At 39.2% G+C, this 23332-nt stretch overlaps 1 long non-coding RNA gene across 1 annotated transcript in view; it reads left to right on the top strand.

The window, feature by feature from the left end:
- Positions 1–23332, top strand: part of LOC147378303 (uncharacterized) — a 315858-nt gene that overhangs the window by 150432 nt on the left and 142094 nt on the right. Inside the window, exon 2 of the long non-coding RNA XR_015145867.1 lies at positions 5414–5563. This is a non-coding gene — a long non-coding RNA (uncharacterized LOC147378303). The remainder of the gene's footprint in view (positions 1–5413; positions 5564–23332) is intronic.

Raw genomic sequence — 23332 nt, 5'->3', positions numbered from 1 at the left:
ACACTTTCAGTTTATTCATTTATTTACTTATATCAGTATGAATTCATTGTTTTCTATTCAACTGGCTATAATTTGTAATTGCCATTATTTATTTTGATGTTTGAATTGTTCCAGATTTGTTCAGTAGGAGCCCCTCAAGCCAGCTTCTATGTCCTTTTTTGACATATCACCATCTGTTTTGAACACTCTTGCTTTCTGGTACAAAAAGGTGTTCCAACCTTACAGGGAACTTTTTTTTGCCCTAGTCATGAAGACGAGCCATTTCTCCAAGGAGCCAAGTTCCACTTAGTGGTATTTAGAAAACAACTTCTGTGTGCATAGTTATTGGGATATCACTGTTCCCATGCCTTCTCATTTGTATTTGTTTCTCTATATATTCATATTTATATGTCTTTCAGTCTATTTATCTAATCCTACCAGCTTTGACATCTCCTGCCTTTCACCCCAAATGTAGATGTTCTCATTGTACTGAGTTCTGACTCCTGATGCCAGACCACTGCAGCCATTGCCTTCTGCATGGTTGTCATTATAAATTGCTTGGGCTTTTGCATCCCACTGTGGGCCATATCTCCTCTATCCTGGCTAGGAAATTTACTGTACTCAATTCCACTTCATGGCTTTAAAGCTGAATTGTTCTAGGAGGGAATGTAAGAGAGGAGAGAAGGAGGGTGGAGAGAGAATGAGATAGAGAGAGAGGAAGGAAGAGGGAGAAAAGGAGGAAGAGGAAAGAAAAGGAGAAGAAAGAAGAGAAGAGAGAAAGTGCAGACTTTATATTAAAATAAATAAATTACCTTTCCCATGAGCAAAAGGTCCTTGTTGTTGTTAGTCGCTCAGTCACATCTGACTCTTTCTTTGTGACCCCATGGACTGTAGCACATTAGGCTTCCATGTCCTTCATTATCTCCTGGAATTTGCTCAAATTCATGCCTATTGAATTGGTGATGCTATTTAACCATTTCATCCTCTGCTGCCCTCTTCTCCTCCTGCCCTCAATCTTTCCCAGCATCGGGATCTTTCCCAGTGAGTCAGCTTTTCGCATCAGGTGGCCAAAATATCCATTACATACTTTTGATCCAATTTATATATTTAAAAATAGAGACTCACAATCTCATCAGGATTTGAGGGCTACCAATCTGTTTGCGGTTTCAACTGGTAGATTATGGGGCTTGGATTTGTTGTCCTTGCCATGTTTGAGTGAGATCCACAGTTTTCAAACTATGTTCTCTGTAGGCTTAGGTTCTTTGCATAAGTCTCAGGGCTGTTCTGGGAGGATAGGTGGGAGAAGTGTGGTGTCTCAGTGGCTTGACTTTGTTTCCCATCCTACTTCAACCAGAAAATTCTGTTTGCAACTGTTCTATGTATCAGGTTTCACATAAGACTCCAGCTGAAAAAATTTCAAATGCTAAAAATGTTTGAAAACTGGAGTTAGTTGATCTCTCTGAGAATGTCAGCTGGGAGTTATAAGAATTAACCTTTGTAATTTTTATTTAAGTGTACATCTTTTCTTCATGAATCTGAGCAGTGGATAATTTTGTCATTAAAAATGTTTTTATTGTAAATGAAATACATGATTCTTTTATATTGTTCTCAAAATATGGAAAATGGAAAACCATTATCTCCTTACTTTTTCTGCCTCTGGTACAATATAAGAAAGCCATTCAACATTTTGAAATATTCCTTTCCACTCTTTTTGTTTTGCTTTACTATAATTTTTTAAAGTACTTGTAAGCATATATTATATATAACATACTCTTAGTTTTCTAGACATAGAATTTCTGGGATCTCAGTTTCAACGAAGGATAAAACAACAGGGGCTTTCTTTCTTGCTAATATAAATTTCCTACAGTATTAGAAGCTGGGGATACATTCCCTGTCCTCATTAAATTTGCAATCTAGTTGGAAAAGGGACTAAACAATCTTAAGTGTGAGAGGTATTAGAAAGAAACACAGAACATTGTGAGATCATAAGATGGGCAGAGTGCACTTTTTGGATACACAGAAAAAATATTAGGCTTCCCTGGTGGCTCAGTGGTAAAGAATCTGCCTGCTAGCAGGAGATGTGGGCTTGATTCCTGGGTTGTGAAGATCCCCTGGAGGAGGAAATGGCAACCCACTCCAATATTCTTGCCTGGAGAATTCCATGGACAAAAGAGCGTGTCTGACTACGGTCCATGGAGTTGCAAAAGAGTTGGACATGACTTAGTGACTAAATAGCTATGGGATGGGTTTCCTGCCATTAGCAATGCAAAGAATCCCCCCTGATATGCTCACCACCCAAAATAAACCAATACCAACAATTTAGTTGTTTTATATCAGCCTTTCATCAAATGATGTATTTTAACAAAGTTGAAATCATAAATGTATGTTGAATTGATTTAAGATGTCATCCCAAGAAACACTAGTGCAGGGGAGAAGATAGCAAGGGAAGGAATGCAATAAGATGTATGTTACAAGATAGTTACCAGTGTAGGCACATGGGGCTTAATCCTTGGTGAGTAATCTATGGGAAATAGTATAGAACATACTTCAATGTCTTCCTCCCTTAGTGGTGAAGAAGCTGGGGTATTTATCTAACAATTCCTTACTCATCATCGGTTGAAAACTACCTTGGGGCATTACCTCTCTTGTACTTTTGTTTGTCCTCCATGTGAGTTAACTGCGATCCTGTGTCCAGAAATATAGTCCCCAGTCAAAGTTTCAGGTGTTCCCCAGTAACATGCTTTAGTGGGTGCAGGTGGGTAGAAAGGCTCTACCAACATCAATGATCATTTTTCACTCTCATCTTACTCAGCCTTTCAGTATAATTCAACAATTCAGTATAAAACAAGGATGCACCACCTTCTAAAAAAATTTAGCAGTACCATCTTTTCCTTCCTCACTGGTTACTCTTTCTAAGTCTCCCAGGTTGATTCATCTATACACTTTCTCTCACTTATTTAATTCCCTTTACTGCTTCATTGAACTCCAGACCAATATATACACCTGCCTACTTCACTGGCATATCTAGTGGGCATTTCAAAATGTTTAAAATGAAAGTGAACTCTTGTTTTTTCATCAAACCTTCTTCATTTACCTATGTTTTACAGTTCATAAAATGTCCACCCTTTCTCTAGTTGCCAAAACATTTATGAACAATTCTTGATTCCCTTTCCCTCACCTGCCACATCTGACTTTATCAGTAAGTTCTCTGGTCTTCATCACAAATATAAAAACTGTAAATACACCAGTTTCTCCATATCCATCTCTGTCATCTTAGCACAAGACATTATCATCTTTCCAAATTTACTTGCAATGGCTTCCTAATTGGTCTGTAGATCCCTCCACCCTTGGACCTTTATAATTCATTCTATACACAGTAAACGAAGTGATATTTTAAAATCATCTTGCTTCCTTCTTAAAATCTCTGACAGTTCCCCACAATAGTTGAACGTAAAAATAGCACAATAATTTTGACCTTTCTTACCACTCTGACTCATTTCCTACCTCTTTCCTCTGATTTCTGCACACTAACGACTTGCCTTCTTCTTTTCTTAGTCATTCTTAACAGGAAAGTACCACATCTTGGGGCATTTTTAAGTTTGTGGTTGCATCTTTGCTCATTGTGATATTTGGGTGGAGGTCAGTGATTTAAGATGTCCTGCAGTGTGCCGGATAGCCCATGAAATGAGTACAGTTCTGCCTCCCGCATGACTTCCAAATATCCTACCAGACATTCATGTAGGTGAAACAAGTGTTCTTAAAATTATTTGGACCTAAAGCCTAATTCCACTTTATATATAAACACATAATTTATTATACCCTGAAATTTCTAGGAATGCATCCACATTGTAAATTGAGAAAAGATTGTAATTTGTTTTGTTAGAACTCTATCAAGACTTGCTCACTGTTTCAGAAAATCATGTCACCAATGGCAACGCCATTTGTGGCATATGAGTTGCCAATGCAACACACCTGTACCTGAGTCCCTTTGTAGTTGTTGCATTCGTGCTGATTCTAAGTATAGACACAAACATCTGACTACTTCATATGGCTTCTTGTTATTATACCTGAGCATTTTCATCTAGAAATGCATATCATTTTATTATAAATTACCTCTCCATTCTTTTTACTTTATAGTATAGTTATGGAATTATAGTAATATTTTTGGATATTATTTGTGTAAATAGTTTATAACATATATGAATTTGGCTTCAGGAATAAAGGAACTATTTGTCATAAAAAGAAGACTCTGGAGCTAACTGAATTGAGAACACTGCTCTAAAACTTTAATCTGGATACTATCCCGGCTGTTCAAAATGCTAGTTCCATTTGCTATAGTCTTGAACAATGAGCAAATTTCTCTTGTAGATCTATAGAAGGAGAGTAGGATGGTATACCAGTTCCTGAACAAATTTTAATATCTATCTGAAATTAGTCTGGTAGAGCCATACATGCGGCAGAGATGATTAGCCAATTGCCAAAACTTCTGCTCTTCATTAGGTAGACCACATTCCCTATTATGTTTGTCATTAAGTGTAGAAGAAATTTGAAAAAAAATTGTTTCTGCATGCACATTTTCAGAGTTCTTTTTGTCTGTGTATAAAACTTACTTCAGACGATCAGACCTTCTAAGGTACAGTGTGCATTGACATTTCCCTCCTTCTTCCGTCCTTTTTTTCCTGTGAGTTGCTCTCATGAAAATAATTTAGAAAGGTTTTAAGGTAGAAGGGTATGATGAGTACCAATGGAGGCAGTAGGATAGAGGTGATGACTCCTTATGTTTATTTTATTATTTTGTTTTCAACTCTTACTTAAAACTGGGGGCTTCCCTGGTGGCTCAGAAGGCAAAGAATCTGCCTTCTCCAATGCAGGAGACCCATGTTTGATCCTTGGGTCAGGAAGATCTCCTAGAGAAGAGAATGGCAATCCATTCCAGTATTCTTGTCTGGGGAATTCCATGGACAGAGGAGCCTGGTGGTCTGTAGTCCATGGGGTTGCAAAGAGTCAGAGCAATTAACGGCTGAGCAATTAACCCTTTCTAAAGCTGGGTCACACTTAGAGTAATGGTGTAAAAAGTAAGATATAATTAATTTTCTTCCTTTTTTACAGATAATCTCTTTTTGTAAGTGTTTCTCAGTTCAAATCTGTTTTCCTTATACTTTGTATTTCTCTGAGATTTTGGCATTTAGCTGCCCATAAGACACTATTTTCAGTATTGAAGTTTTTGCCCTTGGGAAGGGAATGTTTTCATATGTATTTTAGAGATTTTGAGAATGACTATATTGTAAGCTAATGGTGTGGGACATTTTAAAATCAAGAGCAATGGTATTTATTTACATACCAGATAATAGCCTGTATAGTTGTCACAGGCTGATGGTGATCCATGGAGAAATGGTAATGGACAGAAGAAAATATTATAAGTGCTTTGTTGTAGGTAAAGGACACACTTAATGATACACAGACAAAGAAGATGAAGAAGCATGTTGCCTTTTGATTGGGAAAACTTCAGTGGACTTCAAGTTTTCCCACAATGATGACCCAATGAGACTACCCAACTAGGATGAAGACACCACCACTTGTGGGGGTAAGCTCTCCTTACCATTCTTATTATGATTTTTCTACCCTCCTGGTCATTCTCCACTCCTCAGGGTGCTCTGGGCTGGTGCACTGGATGACCCAAAGGGATGGGATGGGGAGGGAGGTGGGAGGGAGTTCAGGATGGAGAACATATGTACACCCGTGGCAGATTCATGTCAATGGATGAATGTGAGTTTTACATCAGCTTTTTCATTCTCCTCATTCACCCTCATCAAGAGGCTCTTTAGTTCCTCTTCACTTTCTGCCATTACAGTGGTATCAGCTGCCTATTTATGGTCGTTGATATTTCTCTTGCTAATCTTGACACCAGCTTGTGATTCATCCAGCCTAGCATTTCACATGAGGTACTCTGCATAGAAATTAAATAAGCAGGGTAACAATATACAGCTTTGATGTACTCCTTTCCCAGTTCTGAACCAGTCTGTTGTTCTGTGTCTGGTTTTGATGCTTCTTGACATGCATGCAGGTTTCTCAGGAGACAGGCAAGGTAGTATGGTATTCCCATCTCTTTAAAATTTTTGTATAGTTTGTTGTGATCCACACAATCAAAAGCTTTAGTGTAGTTAATGAAGCAGAAGTAGATGCTTTTCTGGAATCCCCTTGCTTATTCTATGATCCAATGGTTGTTGGCAATTTGGTCTCTGGGTCCCTCTGCCTTTTCTAAATCCAGCTTGTACATATGGAAGTTCTTGGTTCATGTACTGTTGAAGCCTAGCTTGAAGGATTTTCAGCATTACTCTACTAGCATGTGAAATGAGTGCAGTTGTGTGGTAGCTTGAACATCTTTTGGCATTGCCTTTCTTTGGAATTGGAATGAAAACCACACTTTTCCAGTCCTGTGGCTACTGCTGAGTTTTCCAAATTTGCTGGTATATTGAGTGCAACACTTCAACAGTATCATCTTTTAGGACTTGAAATAGCTCAGCTGGAATTCCATCACCTCCACTAGCTTTGTTTGTAATAATGCTTCCTAAGGCCCACTTAACTTCACACTCCAGGATGTCTGGCTCTAGGTGGCTGACCACACCATTGTGCTTATATGGCACTCCACTCCAGTACTCTTGCCTGGAAAATGCCATGGATGGAGGAGCTTGATAGGCTGCAGTCCATGGAGTCTCGAAGAGTCGGACACGAATGAGCGACTTCACTTTCACTTTTCACCTTCATGCATTGGAGAAGGAAATGGCAACCCACTCCAGTGTTCTTGCCTGGAGAATCCCAGGGACGGGGGAGCCTGGTGGGCTGCCGTCTATGGGGTCGCACAGAGTCGGACACGACTGAAGCGACTTAGCAGCAGAAGCAGCAAGACCTTTTTTTGTACAGTTATTCTGTGTATTCTTGCCACCTCTTCTAAATCTCTTCTGCTTCTGTTAGGTCCTTGCTGTTTCTGTCCTTTATTGTACCCATCTTTGCATGAAATATTCCATTGCTATCTCTAATTTTCTTGAAGAGATCTCTAGTCTTTCCCATTCTACTGTTTTCCTCTATTTTTTGCATTTTTCACTTAAGAAGGCTTTCTTGTCTTTTCTTTCTATTCTCTGGAACTCTGCATTCAGTTGGGTATATCTTTCCCTTTCTTTGCCTTTTGCTTCTCCTCTTTCCTCACATATTTGTAAGACCCTTTCAGACAATTCCTTTGCCTTCTTGCATTTCTTTCTCTTGGGGATTGTTTTGGTCACTTCTTCTTGAAAGTGTTGTAAATCCTCACCCATCATTCTTCAGGCACTCTGTCTACCAGGTCTAATCCCTTGAATCTATTAGTCACCAGCACTGTGTAATCACAAGGGACTTTATTTAGGTCATACTCGAATGGTTCAGTGTTTTTGCCTACTTTCTTCAACTTAAGCCTGAATTTTGCAATAAGGAGCTCATGATCTGAGCCAGTCAGCTCTAAGTCTTGTTTCTGCTGACTGTATTGAGCTTCTCATCTTCAATTTAAAGAATATAGTCAATCTGATTTTGGTATTGACCATCTTGTGATATTCATGTGTAGAGTTGTCTCTTGTGTTGGAATAAGGTGTTTACTATGACGAGTGTATTCTCTTGTCAAAACTGTGTTAACTCTTGCAGAACATTTTCACATCAAAGCATTCATCAGAATAATTCAGTTAATAAGTAACTCCTATAGATTGCTCATTCTTAAGGAAAAAGTTGAATGGTTAAGAATGTGCCTTGCAATTGGCTAATCAAATTAAAGATCATATTATTACTTGTTGGGATGCTTGGGTCAAAAGAAATGTCAAAGTAGACTGCTGCTGCTGCTGCTAAGTCGCTTCAGTCGTGTCTGACTCTGTGCGACCCCATAGATGGCAGCCCACCAGGCCCCACTGTCCCTGGGATTCTCCAGGCAAGAACATTGGAGTGGGTTGCCATTTCCTCCTCCAATGCATGAAAGTGAAAGTGAAGTCGCCCAGTCGTGTCCGACTCTTAGTGACCCCATGGACTGTAGCCTACCAGGCTCCTCCATCCATGAGATTTTCCAGTCAAGAGTACTGGAGTGGGGTGCCATTGCCTTCTCTGGCAAAGTAGACTACTAACAAACACAGTGCTTCAGAATTCAGGAACACATCTCATAAAACTCTGTTTCAAAGACAAGTTATAATTTAGGGCAAAATGCTATGTATTTATGGAGAAGGCGATGGCACCCCACTCCAGTACTCTTGCCTGGAAAATCCCATGGACAGAGGAGCCCGGTAGGCTATAGTCCATGGGGTCGTGAAGAGTCGGACACGACTGAGCAACTTCACTTTCACTTTTTACTTTCATGCATTAAAGAAGGAAATGGCAACCCACTCCAATGTTCTTGCCTGGAGAATCCCAGGGACAGGGGAGCCTGGTGGGCTGCTGTCTATGGGGTCACACAGAGTTGGACATGACTGAAGTGACTTAGCAGCAGTAGCAGCTATGTGTTTATTGAGAACTAGATCAAATATTTCCTCTTCTGCAAAATTTTGATCAGTTTACTTTGGCAGAACTGGTCAATTCTTTTTCTAAAAGTAATTTGTTCATTGATAGTGAGTTATTACTATTAGTATTAGCAGTGATGGTAGTACTAGTAGTATTAATATTTGTAGTGGTAGTCTAGAAGTTATTTGGCAGAGTGTATGTCTTCTTATGTATCCTTATGGCTCAATTCATTGTCAGGCCTATAGTAATTGCTCATCAAATGTTAATTCAAATGAATCCCTGTATCCGAGAATCAATGAATGAACCAGTTTCAATGAAGGGTGAATTATGGTTTCCTCTGCATCATGGGGAGAGTAGATCATGACTGTTATAGAAATGGTAGGATTGTGACTTTCCTATTGGAGTAACGAATTTAAATTTTACTGATGGGAAAAATGCAGTCCAGGGATATTCGTCTAGGATTAAACTTTCTGAAAGAGGAATACCACTAAAGATTGGATTTTAAAACATCAACAAAAAAAGTTATGGAAAACTTTTGAAGTGTTAAATGATCATGAGAACAAAAATTTGGACTGAATTTTAGACTGACTATTTAGCTTTAAAAGCACAACAAATTGAAGAAAGAAAATAGCTTTTCCCCCTCCTTGGGGGCCTGCTGCTTTCTGTTGGCAAAAGTCATCCATTGCATGGGGAAACGAGACTCCAAGTTCATGAGTGCAGAGTCAGAAGGTGTATTTACTTGCCTCTGTATTCCCAGTGCTCCACAGAGATGTTAAAACATATTAGGTTTCTAATAATATTTGTTGAATAAATGGATCAATAAATGAAACATGTTAATCTGACTATGGTTTCATTATAAGCAGATTTGTAGGCACCAAGCCAGTTTCTACTGAAAGTTAGTTATAATAACTCTCATAGTTTCACTCACAAGCTTGGCTGTCTGAACTTATTTATTCCTCAAAGACATATTATTTGGAAATGTGAATTCTCCTGGCATGGGTTTCTACTGCAACAAATTCTTCTTGACTCCAGCTGCCTGATGCTGAAGTTTCAAAGTTATTTTGAATGCTTCTCTAGCATTTTGTCCATAGAACTGCTATAGCTGTTTTCACACATAATTACCTTTACAAAAAGCCTTTACCAAATGCAATTTCCCTTTTATGAAATTGTACATATGTGGATTTACTTTTGTACACTTTTCTACAATCAGGAGAATCTTACTTTGATTAGATGCACACCTGTTGGGGATAGTTTGAAAAAGAGGCAGTAAGAAGTTGGGAATTTGAAAAAAAGAAAAAAAAGAAGAAGAAGAAAAAGGTAAAACAGGTGGCAGACCAGGGGGAAGATTTTTAAAATACAGTTTTAGGAGAGTTAAGGTAGCTGAGGCCAAATTAGAACAGCCTTACATTGGCTGGAAGGCAGAAAGGTGCATGTGTTCTAGTATAGAATCATCAGGCGGAGAGCTTAAGTTCTGTGAGTGGGTAGGACGGAGGCCTGAGAGGTGCCTATTTGATGTGCCTAGCTGCTTAAATGAAAGTTGCTTAGGGCTTTTATCCAGCCAAGTTACTATAGTATTTTTGGGTTGCCCTGTGACCCAGAAGGAAGGAGCCAAGGAGTCATCCATCTGCCCAGAAAGCCTATAATATAATACAATAATGTATTGGGGAGGGAAGGAATATACTATCTGCCACAAAGTGTGACAAATATACAGGTATGTTGTTGAAAACCCTCAGAAGAGATTTTAGGATACCATCTTCATGTTTGGCTTTCAAGAACCCACAAAAATATACTTATAATAACATAGCTTCATTAAATCTTGGTAGCCCAAACTTATGTTTCCTTTAAAGACTTACTTTTCCTGGAAATGTGGATTCTTCTTGCATAGGCATTTTTGAAGTCTAAATCTTTGATTGGGGAGGGAAAGTATAAATGTTTGTGTACTAATTTAAAATTGCATGAACCACAGATAAGCAAAAATATTACTTTCTTTATCTTTCCATAACTAGACTTAATTTTAATCTGCAGTCCCCTTTTCAGTCTGAAGCAGAAAATGTCATTTAGTTACTCAGAGTGGTTTCTCAGTGATTTCAAATTTAAATCCAGTCATCGTCAAGAATCCCCCCCCGACCCCCTCCAACACTAATTCTCCTTGGGGTTGATGTTAATCATGAATGCACTAGGATGCATTATTTTTGGAGAGAGGGCATACATTCCTCCATATTGATTTGCCCTGTGCTGACATTGTAGGCTTTGATTGTCCGAATGGCTGGAACATGAGGACCCTCCAAATTGTTATTTTAGTAGGGAGCAGCATCCCCTGTTCAGACTGAAATTGTATAATCTATACTTTAGCAACTTACTCTTCCAATAAGCACCAGAATCTTCTCTATTAATTTTGTATTACATTTAGGATTTTCTTGGCCACATGAAAAAATACTTGGTAGTCTGATTCCAACAATACCCTTGAGGACTTCTATGAAAAGGCAGAAAACCTGTTGTGAATTCATTCTTCTTTCTTCCCTCCCTCCCTCCCTTCCTTCCTTCTATCCAATGTCTATTGAGTGCCAGGTACTTACCAGGCACTGGTAGTAGAAGATTCCTTCTCTGAAGAATTTCATTTTCCAGTAAAAAAACAGGAATTTTACTTTCTAGTAGGATGTGAGAACAAAAATAATTTGCCTCCTACTTCCACCCACCCCCACCATCCCCAACATACACACACAAAGCTTGGATATTGGAAGCTTGGAAATTTACTTTCACTCAAAATGTTCTGTCTATATGAACATCACTTTATTATTTCATGAAACCTTTGCCCAGATTTATGGCTTTAACTCTTCAATGGAAAGTTTCAATAAACAGTTTGAACCCTCAAGTTCTTTGAACCTCTTGCCTCAAAAAATCTTATCTTACTGTTTCATGGTCCTGACCCAGTCGTAACCAATCCCCCATCTCCAACCTCACCCTTCCAAATTAAAAGACAGCTTTAAACTAAGCTTCCAATTCTCAACAAACTACAAGCTTGCCTTCCTGAGATACTGTTGAAGCACTGTCATGGGAGTATCTTGCCTTCCACGGTAAGTGACAAACTCAGCTTTGCCTCAACAAGCCATCAACAGGCTGTGTTGTTGGTATTCAGGGAGCCAGCACTTGACAGTGTTATCATCATAACTAGTAGTTAGCCCTGTTTTGAAGAGAAGGCATATTTAGTACATATAATTAACTCAACTTTCTGTGAAGAATTATTTTAAATGTATATTTATGCATGATCCAAAGTTAGGCCTTTCATTGCTGCTTTACGATATGGTTGGATACCCAAGAGAAGTTACTTCTCAATGGATGTTAAAAAAACATCCATTGTTCTTCGTTCATCAACATGGTAGGGTTTACATAATGTAGGTTCTATTACTACCTCAGGTATTGAGGTTAAGTCCCCTTGATAATTCCAAATGCTGAGTATCCCTCACCTGCGCTAGATTCATGCTCAACTTCAGTCACCTGCTACTGTGGTTAGGTTCATAAACTGCCTGACACAGGAGGTGCTATTTTAAAACATTCTTTATTTTTGACTAAGCATAATCCCTTCTATCTACATTGTCCCTTCATAAAATCCTAACCCAGGTTTTATGATCTGAATGTATTTCCCTAAAAATTCATATGTTGAAATCCTAACCCCCAAGGTGAAGGAAGCTCAGCTGGTAAAGAATCTGCCTGCAATGCAAGAGACCCCAGTTTGATTCTTGGGTCAGGAAGATCTGCTGGAGAAGGGATAGGCTACCCACTACAGTATTCCTGGGCTTCCCTGATGGCTCAGATGGTAAAAAAATCTGCCTGCAATGTGGAAGATCTGGGTTCAATCCCCGTGTTGAGAAGAACCCCTGAAGAAGGGAATAGCTACCCATTCAAGTATGCTGGCCTGGAGAATTCCATGGACAGAGGAGCCTGGCAGGCTACAGTCCATGGGGCCACAAAGAGTTGGACACGACTTAGCAACTTTCACAAGTTGAAGGTATTAGGAGGATGGCCCTTTAGGAGGTGATTAGGTCCTAAGAGCAGAGCCCACATGAATGGGATTAGTGCCTTTACTAAAGAGGCTCAGATTGCTTGCTTGCATCTCTGCCATGTGAGGATATAATGCAAAGTATGACCTGGAAGTCTGCAATGGCACTCTGATCTTGGACTTTCAACTTCCAGACCTATGAGAAATAAATTTATTTTGTTTATAAGCCACCCAATCTGTGGTATTTTGTTATTGTAGCCTGAATACACTAAGAGATGACCTTGGCTGAATAATAAATACAGTCCCTAAAATTCCTTTCATAAGCATATGTAAGGTCTCCATTGGCTAGTGTTCTTAGTTGTAAGCAACAGAATCTGACCTAGCAAGTTTACTTGGCAAGGGATTTATGATAGTTCACAGAATTATTGGGAGAGCTAAGAGTACAGACTCTAGGCTGAGTTTCTGGGAACAATGCCCAGAACCACACTGAAAACTGGCTTACTAAGGAAGCTGTTATTGCCATTGGCCTTGGAACCTAATGCCTTTGCCATAATCACGAACATGTTCCATTGGACAAGTTCTCCCATTGCTGCTGGCCTCCAAAGAACCAGACACCCCTGCCACTATGCTGTTTGAGAGTGGTTTTCAAAGTGTGGTACCTGGAAGCAGCATTGGCATCACCTGGTAACTTGGTTAAAAATGCAAATTGTCAGAGCCTATGCCAAAGCTATTGAATTAATGCTATGGGAGTGAGGCCTGCTGATTTGTGTTTGTGATGCAGGCAAAAGTTTGAAAACTACTGCTATATGAGATGGTTCACTTTATTACTATAAATCTTGTACACATATAGATACATCTGGTTGGCAGAATGTAGGTCATATGAGAAACTCTGGCTACAAAGGATACTAAAGGAGTCTACAACTATATTTCTCAAAATTCAAGATATACATATGTATATACATATACATACGAATCAACTGGAGATCTTGTTAAAATGCAGGTTCTAATCAAGTGCGTTAGTCACTCAGTCATGTCCAACTCTTTGCAGCCCCATGGACTGGGGCCTGCCAAGTTCCTTTGTCCATAGAATTCTCCAGGCAGAGGATCTTCCCAACCCAGGGATCAAACTCAGGACTCCTACACCGCAGGCAAATTCTTTACCATCTAAGACACCAAGGAGTTTAGTAGGTCCGGTAGTCACTGCCAACAAGACCATAGATGATGGGTCTGCTCCATGAACCACGATTTGAGTAGAAAAGTCTGTGGTACAGAAATATGTGCTGGAAAGGCAGCCAGGGGGATTATGACGAATCCAACATGCCATATCTTCTATTTACCCTCTTTTTAAATAAAAAATCATAACCTCTAAATTTGCAAGCAAAAGATATCCTTCTCACGGGGAGAAGTCTGCCAAGTCTCCATGTATTTTTCTTGTCAACTGCCTTTAGAAAGCAATGGCACCCCACTCCAGTACATGGGGTCACACAGAGTTGGACACGACTGAAGCGACTTAGCAGCAGCAGCAGCCTTTACTTGACTAAGAAATCCACATCACTTTTCTTGGAAAACTTTGGGGTGTTTCAGTATTTTCAGAGAGAAGTTGGGTTTTCCTTAAAGCTTGAAGTGATCCGTACATGCTCAGTAGACAGTTCCTTAACTTTTTCTTTGAATCAATTCAGTCTTATAAGACTACCCTTCAATCAGAAAATAAACCCTATAAATTCAACAATATGCCCTCACAAGGCTTTATTTGCTCCTGCCACTGTTGAGTGCCCATCTACCAAGAAAACCTAAAGTTGAGCCCTGATATGGAAACAATTCCTGGAGGACTAATCTGGCTACCTGGTAGCCAGTTTATTACATTTAGTCCCTCCCCTCATGGCTAAATCAGTGCTTTTTTTCCATAGGAAAAGTCTCAAATTACAGGAACAGTTTTGCCTTTCTTGCCTGGACACCCTGGCCAGCATAACTATCCCAACATGGTCTTCTGATGTACCCATTATCCAAAAGAATGACTGTGTATGCTGGTGAGAGCTGTGTCTGCTGCCTGGCTCTTCATGTTTCTGAACCAGATAACAGAAAAAGGAGTCTTTATTCTGATTGAGACAGATGCACCAATTACTAGGGTTAAATTGGGTTGCTGCTACACAATAAAGACAAAGAAAATTATATTTGGAACCCAGAGGACTCACTAAGGTATCTCTTAATATTTTCTCTTGCTCAGTAGTCCAGGTCAATGGAAACCCAATAAAGAGAAGGTAACTAAAGGCTCATATCCCTCCACCATGGAGTAATGACTTGAGTCACCTTACTGTCTGAAAAGCCCCATCCAACTGAGGTATTGACCTAGGGCAAGAATGGATAGTGTCAGCTCTGATTACTAACAGAGACCTTGTGACCAGCTTTAGAAGAGGAACTGTAGTTATTCTATTTTATGTTAATTAATTGCATCTGTTTCTGTTTCTTTACTCCTTCCCTACTATCCTTTATGGAAAAAACAACCAATGATGGCTCATGATTTAGGTTTCAGGTAGGAACATGGTCATGATGACTATCTGATGGATTTAGTTGGAGGAATAAATCTCTTGCCTGGACAAGGGATCAAAGTGAACATTAAGGGATGAAAGTGATTGACTTTTGCTGGTTATCTTCTGCTTACTGCTGCTAAGTCACTTCAGTCATGTCCGACTCTGTGCGACCCCATAGACGGCAGCCCACTAGGCTCCCCCGTCCCTGGGATTCTCCAGGCAAGAACACTGGAGTGGGTTGCCATTTCCTTCTCCAATGCATGAAAGTGAAAAGTGAAAGTGAAGTCGCTCAGTTGTGTCCGACTCTTAGTGACCCCATGGACTGCAGCCTACCAGGCTTCTCCATCCATGTGATTTTCCAGGCAAAAGTACTGGAGTGGGGTGCCATTGCCTTCTCCCTTCTGCTTACTACTCCAGGTCAACTTCATACTTCTCCCACCTCTGCGCCAGTGACTGGGATGAACATAACCATCTTCCTTCCCTTCTGCTTTCTGTTTGTTTGAATAAGGGGGTGGGGGGGGGGCACCAGCATGAGTTCTGAGAGAGACAACACATTTTGGGAACCTGTTTTCCTGGTTTCCTGTGGGCTTGCTGGGTACTGACCGCTTCCATAAGCTGAAGGCCTCTGTCAGATGGCCCTTTCCACACCACTCTCCCTGCCTCCATGGTCTCTCCTTGGACCTGCAGTCCCGGGTGGTAATGACACCCACTCTCTACTCCTAGCTCTGGAATACCGCATGCTGCCTTGTATTTTTTAATACCTTCCCTACTCCATTTCCTTCTTCCTACTTCCCTACTCCTACTACTCCCTACTCCCTATTCCTTTACTAAACTCTCCTCAAATCATCCATGTTGAGAGTGAAATATAAGTCCTGTCAGGACCATTTTTGATTCTTGGCTGAGTTTTGGCAGCCTCTGCCCTACAGTGAAAAAGATTTAGATCCTAGTAATTCCTTTTGTGGCTGCGGAATAGTTAACTTTTACTTTCAAATTATTCCAGATAATATTGAGATGTGTAGAAGTTATCCTTTTAAACATTCTATTATTTTGGCATGAATTAAGTTGTATGAAGTTAGCTTTCAGTAGATTGAAACAAGTGGAGAGCCTCTAACACCAAGAGCACACAGACAGCAGAGATGAGTCCTATTTGGTGTGCATTGAATGATTTTACACATTCTGCTAAGCAGAGGTTTTCACTTTATGTTCATATATTTCATCTTCAGATGTCAATTGTAAGGGGGCGAGAGGTAACAAGTTTTCTATATGTTTTTTTTCATCAGATTATGTATTTTTGTTCTTAAATCCAAAATTTTATTTTGGTTAGGAAATGAGTTGTAATTACATATTTATTTGTGACTTACTACAAAACTAGATTGAGTTTCCTGAGAGAATAGTAATCATATCTATTTTGCTTATATCTGTATACACCCGTAGAAAACAATAACACAATAAATCTTTGTTGAGAATGTGAATTAAACTAATTATTTGAATAAAAAGTAAAAGGTCTAGGGGCTGCAATTTGGTTTATATTACCAAGTGAGTTTGTGATACAAGTATTGATGTGGTTGATTTTCAGAATACCTATAGTGTTTTCCACCACAAATTCAATATTTCCAGTTTATATATATATATATATATATATATATATATATATATATATATATTGTCTTGGATACCACAATTAAAATTATAAGAACTTATTTTTTCACTGAGAATAAAATGGCTCTAAAATAAGTCCACAGATTTGTATCCTTGCTTTAAAGCTTGAATAAGTAATGAATAAATGAAAATGACAACAGGTATTTACCTTAAGAGGAAAATGTATAGGAAAGATATGTTGCAGTATTGTGACCTGGGAAATGTGGGGGAATGAGGGCATCATATTTGTTAGTGACAATTTTTTAGGGTGAACCTCTCAGAGGATGTTTCATGCAGCTCATTTATCCACTCATTCAGTTTTACTTGTTTTTATGGTTAGTAAATACTGTTTATGAGCCCCTGTGTGCCAGACATTGTTTCAGGTACCAGGCATACATCAGTCAACACAAAAGATAGAGTCTTTCTTTCACTTAGTGTCTAGTCTGGAGAGACTTTTTTAGACTTAAAACAATGTTTCCTATGCTACCTCTGTTTTGTCTGAATAGGTTGATTTATTGTGGCTTCTGCTGAGAAGCAAAGGCTAACTATTTTCTTTGTTGGGATGAGAGAGAAAAAGGAAATAGTTTCAGTTTAAAGATAAAGCTTGATTCTAGAAGCATCAGTATAGACTTGATTTGTGAAGCCCTGTGAGCAAATGAGAAAACTGGGTGGGCAGAATATTGTGGTTTCTTAGTTGAGTAGAAACACTGAGATTATTTTAGTCAGGGTTTATTGAAGAGGAATTATATCAGAGTTAATGAGATCATAAAGGAAAGATGTTAAATTATTAAGAAAATGAATGAGATTTTTTATCTTAGATTTACATATGAACTGAATGAATCTTGAACAGAAGATTAAAAAAAGGAATCTGTCAGTGATTTGGATATAGGATATAATGATATGAACGAGTCAAGTGTACTAAAATCTCATTTGTTCTTCACTGTTTTGATATTTCTCCCTTCAGGTGGCATAGCCTAATTTCCCTCTCTCTGAATCTTTGAATGTAGTTGGATTTAGTGACTCACATTTAATACATTAAATAAAGTGGAAGTGATGTTGTGCAACTTCCAATCAATACTTGTTCACAAAGGCACTGTGGATTCCTCCCTGCTTTCTTTTTCTTTTTGGATCTCCTACTTTTCAGCATTCTTGCATGGAGAATCCCATGGACAGAGGAGCCTGAAGGGCTATGATCCATTGGGTCAAAAAGAGACATGACTGAAGCGACTCAGTACTCATGCCTGCTCTGGGGGCAGCTACCTGCCATTTGGTGAGAATGTTTATGCAGCTGTATGAGAGGTCCATGTAGGTATGTATGAAGGTACACATCAACAATCTATAATAAACTGGGGCCTCCAACCAATACCAGTCATGCATCTGAGCCATGTGCAGAATGGATTCTTTATACCTTGTCAATCTTTCAGATGATTGCAGCCTCAGCTGACAACTTGACTGCAGCTTTATGAGAGTCCCTGCGCCAGAACCACCTAGCTAAGATGTTCCTAGATTCCTGACCACAGAAATCTGTGTAAGATAATGCACGTTTAATGTTTTAAGCTGCTAAATTTTAGGGTAATTTGAATCACAGCAGTAGATAAACAGGAAGAAATACAAATCTATGGGCTTATATTTGAATAGTGTGAGTGCCTCCACATCAGAGCAGTTTCAAGATATAATTTGCAAGACTCAGTACCTCAACCTTGGGATAAAAGCAAAGTAGTGGGACTAACCATTACTATGGATATAGGTAGAAGAACAAATGTGTGAAGCAGTTCAGATTATCATGAAGTAACAAGAAGGGAAGGATCTCAGCTAAAAAGAGAGAAAAATCTTCTTTCTCTTAGTAAAGCAAATGACAGTTGGGAATCTATATATATATAAAGTAGATCTGGGGCTAAATCTCAGTATCCTGTGGTACCAAATGTGGATCTTCATGAGTGAGAAGTTTACTTTTGTTGAGTTGGCCAGGGAAGGGAAAGAAGAAGAAAGAAAAAGCAGGAATTAATTGTTCTGGTTTTGGAAAAAGAGTTTACTGCTTTATCAATCCATCTGTTCCTTGATGGTCATCCTAATACCCCGAAGCCTCTTATCTCCAGCTCTTACACAGTATTTTGCACCAAGAAAGTACCAATACATATATATTTATGGAAATAGTCAATGAGTAAATTAAAGAGAGGAGAATGAAGAAGCAGAAAAGAAGATGGAAAGGGGAAAAGATGAGGTAAGTGTAAGGAAATGAAGGGGAGAAGAAAAACAGAAGAGAGAAAGAGGGAAAGGAAAAGAGACAAGGTGAAAGGGGAAATCGGAAGGGGAAAGGAAGAAAAAAAGAGAAAGGGAGATAGTATATGGTGCTGCTGTATTGGACCACGAGCTGGAAGCTGAGGCTGGAGCCTGTCTCCTAGATTGCCACATCTAGGAGACAGGCTCCAGCCTGTGTTTGGGTGCTACATTAGGCTCCTACGCTGTCATCCCGATGGCAGCTACCACAATCCCCTCACCCCATTCATTGTTGGGACATGTTTTTTTTATACAGTGCCTATAATTTCTATGACTTGGCCCTCAAACAGAAAATTAGAAAAAAAAATCTTATTTGTGTGATTCAGAATTTTGAGACCTTTTTGCTCAGATTCTAGCAAAAACTACCACATTGAGAGCACTGTTGGTTTCTTGTGATGTATTTCCAAAGTTTTATGATCATAAAAGTTACCCAAGAGATTTAAAAAATACAGGTTCCTAGGCTTAAAAACTATGGAATCATAGTCATCTGTTCATAAAGTTCTCAAAATACATCAGTCTCTTTTTACTGTCCATAGGAATTCCCCTGCAAAAATATCTTGCTTCAAAATCTCAACCCAGTTATCTTAGTCCAAACCAAGTACCCCAACCCCAATTATTGGCCAAAAAACATACTTTTATGCCAGTGTTTCTTAAATTATCTGTATTGAAAGACCATTTTTTTTCGTAAGTTCCAAACTGTCACAGACCAATTTTTTAAGTATAAAATACCTGTACAATTGAATTAATAGAAAAATGAATTTAAAAGATATACAAAACAATACCTGTCATTTTTTTAAAAAAAATAATTAAGTTCAACAGATATAAGGTACTCTGTAAACTGCTATACAAGTTTCTAAATCCTTACTCTGAATTTCTGTGTTAATCTCATTGGGAAATGGGGCTGTAATGGAGGGCCTCCTTTGCGATTTTTCTTCCTAGCTGAACAATTCTAACCATTTCTCTTCTACCTAGCAACAGTTACTATGTTAGTGCACTTTCTGGGATAAGTGAAGTTTATATTCTCCAAAAATCCTGCATACAACTCTCATGGACATACATGGGAAGACCAAATGTTTGGGCCCTACTTATTAGCTGTCTGCCACTAAGTCCCCTCTCTCTGCCTGACACTAGCTTCCTGTTCCCAAGCCAATCTGTAATCCATTCCAAGAGTTCTTCCCCCAAGCTATGTTTTTGATCTTGTAAATCAATCCTTGTGTCATGCAGTTGTATCACATGCTTCTCTGATATCCAGCTGTCCACTGTTTCACCCTGATCTATTCATTAGACAGTTAGACAGTATACTCAAAGGACTGAAGTCAATTAATGTGGAAGAGCACATTGTTTCTCCTGTGTTCCTCGCTTGTGGGTTGATACTGGGAGTTCTGCAAATTATCAATTAACACACTTTCTCCTATTGCCTCCAGACATGATTTTCAATATGTTTTCATGAACTTTGAAGTTCATAGGGCTAGCTTCCATTTTGTTTTCTTTTCTAAATATTGAGAATATTAATAAAATGTATTTGTGTTTTATTATCCAAACAGACTGTATATTTCCTTCGTTTCTGAATTAAAATGAGTGAAAGTTGTTTTTTTTTTAAACAAAAAGACCCCTACTTAGTTTTTTGAAACACAATACACAATAATATAGAAATAATACAAAGAAAGGAAAGGCATGTTGGTATAAGTCACAATTTAATCCATTCCCTGGATTTCAAAGATAACGTATCTCCCCCAGATAACTTCCACAATTCTAATTCTCAAATCATCTGACCACCTACTAATGATTAAATTCCAATGATTGGTCAGATAGTCCTGAATGTCTGGTTGGCATTTTAGGTTCAATAGATAACCAAATAAATTTAATAACTTTTTCTCAAACCATATATTTTATTTGTCAGTTATTCAGGGCAAAACTTTAGTATTATCTTTGAATTGACTCTTCCTACACAACTAGCCTTATAGAATTCATTTTTGCAAGGTATGATCCTTTTCATTCCTGTGTTACAAAACAGGCTCTCATTATTTTTATTTAGAGATTTGAATTAAATGAGCTACACTCTTTCAGCCACTTCTAGTGTTGACTTAACGCAACCACCAGATCAGTTTCTTTTAAAGCACAACTTGACCTTGATGAATCCCTTTTACTGTTACCTACTAAACACAAATTCTTATGCCCAATGCACAGTGAAGTCAAACAAACTGAAATGTCAGAGCTGGGAGCAGAGAAAGATGTACTGTGGACCAAACAGGGAGAACGGGTGGCTTGAGTTGAAAAACCAGAGCTCCCAGTGGTTTTGGGGGAAAAGTTTTTATGGGTAAAATTTGGAGTGAGAGCTACAGAGTGTGTGACTTTCTTCTGATTGATTGGTGGTGAGGTAACAGAGCAGTGTTCTAGGAATCTTGTGCTTAGCCTGAAGTTACCATCCTCTACTTGGGTGGGGCCTTTTGTTGTTGTTCAGTTGCTCAGTCATGTCCGACTCTTTGCGACCCCATAGACTTCAGCACAACAGGCTTCCCTGCCCTTCACCATCTCCTGTAGCTTGCTCAAACTCAAGTCCATTGAATTGGTGATGCCATCCAATCGTCTTGTCCGGTATCGTCCCCTTCTCCTCCTGCCTTCAATCTTTCCCAGCATCAGAGTCTTATATAATGAATTATCTCTTTGCATCAGCTGGCCAAATGATTGGAGCTTCAGCTTCAGCATCAGTCCTTCCAGTGAATATTCAGGATTGAATTCCTTTCAGATTGACTGGTTTGATCTCTTTGCAGTCCAAAGGTCTCTCAAGAGTCTTCTCCAATACTACAATTAAAAACATCACTTCTTCAGTGTTCAGCCGTCTTTATGGCCCAACTCTCACATCCATACATAACTACTGGAAAAACCATAGCTTTGACTAGACAGACCTTTGTTGGCAAAGTAATGTCTTTGCTTTTTAATATGCTGTCTAGGTTGGTCATAGCTTTTCTTCCAAGGAGCAAGCATCATTTAATTTCATGGCTGCAGTCACCATCTGCAGTGGGGTCCTTAGTTCCCTGCAGAATTCCTTGAGGAGGAACCAGGACCCTGTCCAAAGCTACACTATTGTTTCTTAACTGCTCCTCTCTTTTTTTTTTTCTGCGTACTTTCCCTTCCCTGACTAGAAACTGTTTGAATCTGCCCTTTGGAAAGCTGGGAAAGTCACGGAAGTTGAATGAAATCTATTTCCTGTAAACAAGAAATTGGGGACACAGAATGGATTTGTACCTCAAGAGGGCCGAAAGAGTCTTAATTTGTTTCATTACCAATAGAATACAATTTGTATTCTTTAGCATGGTGTTTAAGACCTTCCTATCCTTATAATTAAGGATACTGGAGTGGGTAGCCATTACCTTCTCCAAGGGATCTTCCCAAGTCAGGGATCAAACCCAGGTCTCCTGCATTGCAGGCAGATTCTTCACCATCTGTGCCACCAGGGAAGCCCTGTAAGTACTTTCAGTTCAGTTCAGTCACTCAGTAGTGTTCAACTCTTTGCGACCCCATGAATCGCATCACGCCAGGCCTCCCTGTCCATCACCAACTCCCGGAGTTCACCCAGACTCACGTCCATCGAGTCAGTGATGCCACGCACCCATCTCATCCTCTGTCATCCCCTTCTCCTCCTGCCCCCAATCCCTCCCAGCATCAGGGTCTTTTCCAATGAGTCAACTCTGCATGAGGTGGCCAAAGTACTGGAGTTTCAGCTTTAGCATCAGTCCTTCCAAAGAACACCAAGGACTGATCTCCTTTAGAATGGACTGGTTGGATCTCCTTGCAGTCCAAGGGACTCTCAACAGTCTTCTCCAACACCACAGTTCAAAAGCATCAATTCTTTGGCTCTCAGCTTTCTTCACAGTCCAACTCTCACATCCATACATGACCATTGGAAAAACTATAGCCTTGACTAGAAGGACCTTTGTTGACAAAGTAATATCTCTGCTTTTTAATATGCTATCTATGTTGGTCATAACTTTTCTCCCAAGCAGTAAGCATTTTTTAATTTCATGGCTGCAATCACAATCTGCAGTGATTTTGGAGCCCCCCAAAATAAAATCTGACACTGTTTCCACTGTTTCCACATCTATTTCCCATGAAGTGATGGGACCAGATGCCATGATCTTTGTTTTCTGAATGTTGAGCTTTAAGCCAACTTTTTCACTCTCCTCTTTTCACTTTCATCAAGAGGCTTTTGAGTTCCTCTCCACTTTCTGCCATAAGAGTGGTGTCATCTGCATATCTGAGGTTATTGATATTTCTCCTGGCAATCTTGATTCCAGCTTGTGCTTCTTCCAGCCCAGCACTTCTCATGATGTATTCCGCATATAAATATTTTAAATTCCTGCAAAACAAACAAACAAACAAGCCAATGAAAGTAAAAATAAACAAAATA

The sequence above is a fragment of the Bos grunniens genome, chromosome 2 (assembly GCF_055505025.1).
Source record: "Bos grunniens cultivar Pamir isolate PY7600 chromosome 2, Bosgru_T2T1.0, whole genome shotgun sequence".
In the NCBI taxonomy this organism is placed as follows: Eukaryota; Metazoa; Chordata; class Mammalia; order Artiodactyla; family Bovidae; genus Bos; species Bos grunniens.
Note: the sequence above shows the minus strand (reverse complement) of the source record. Positions and strands in the feature narration are given on the sequence as shown.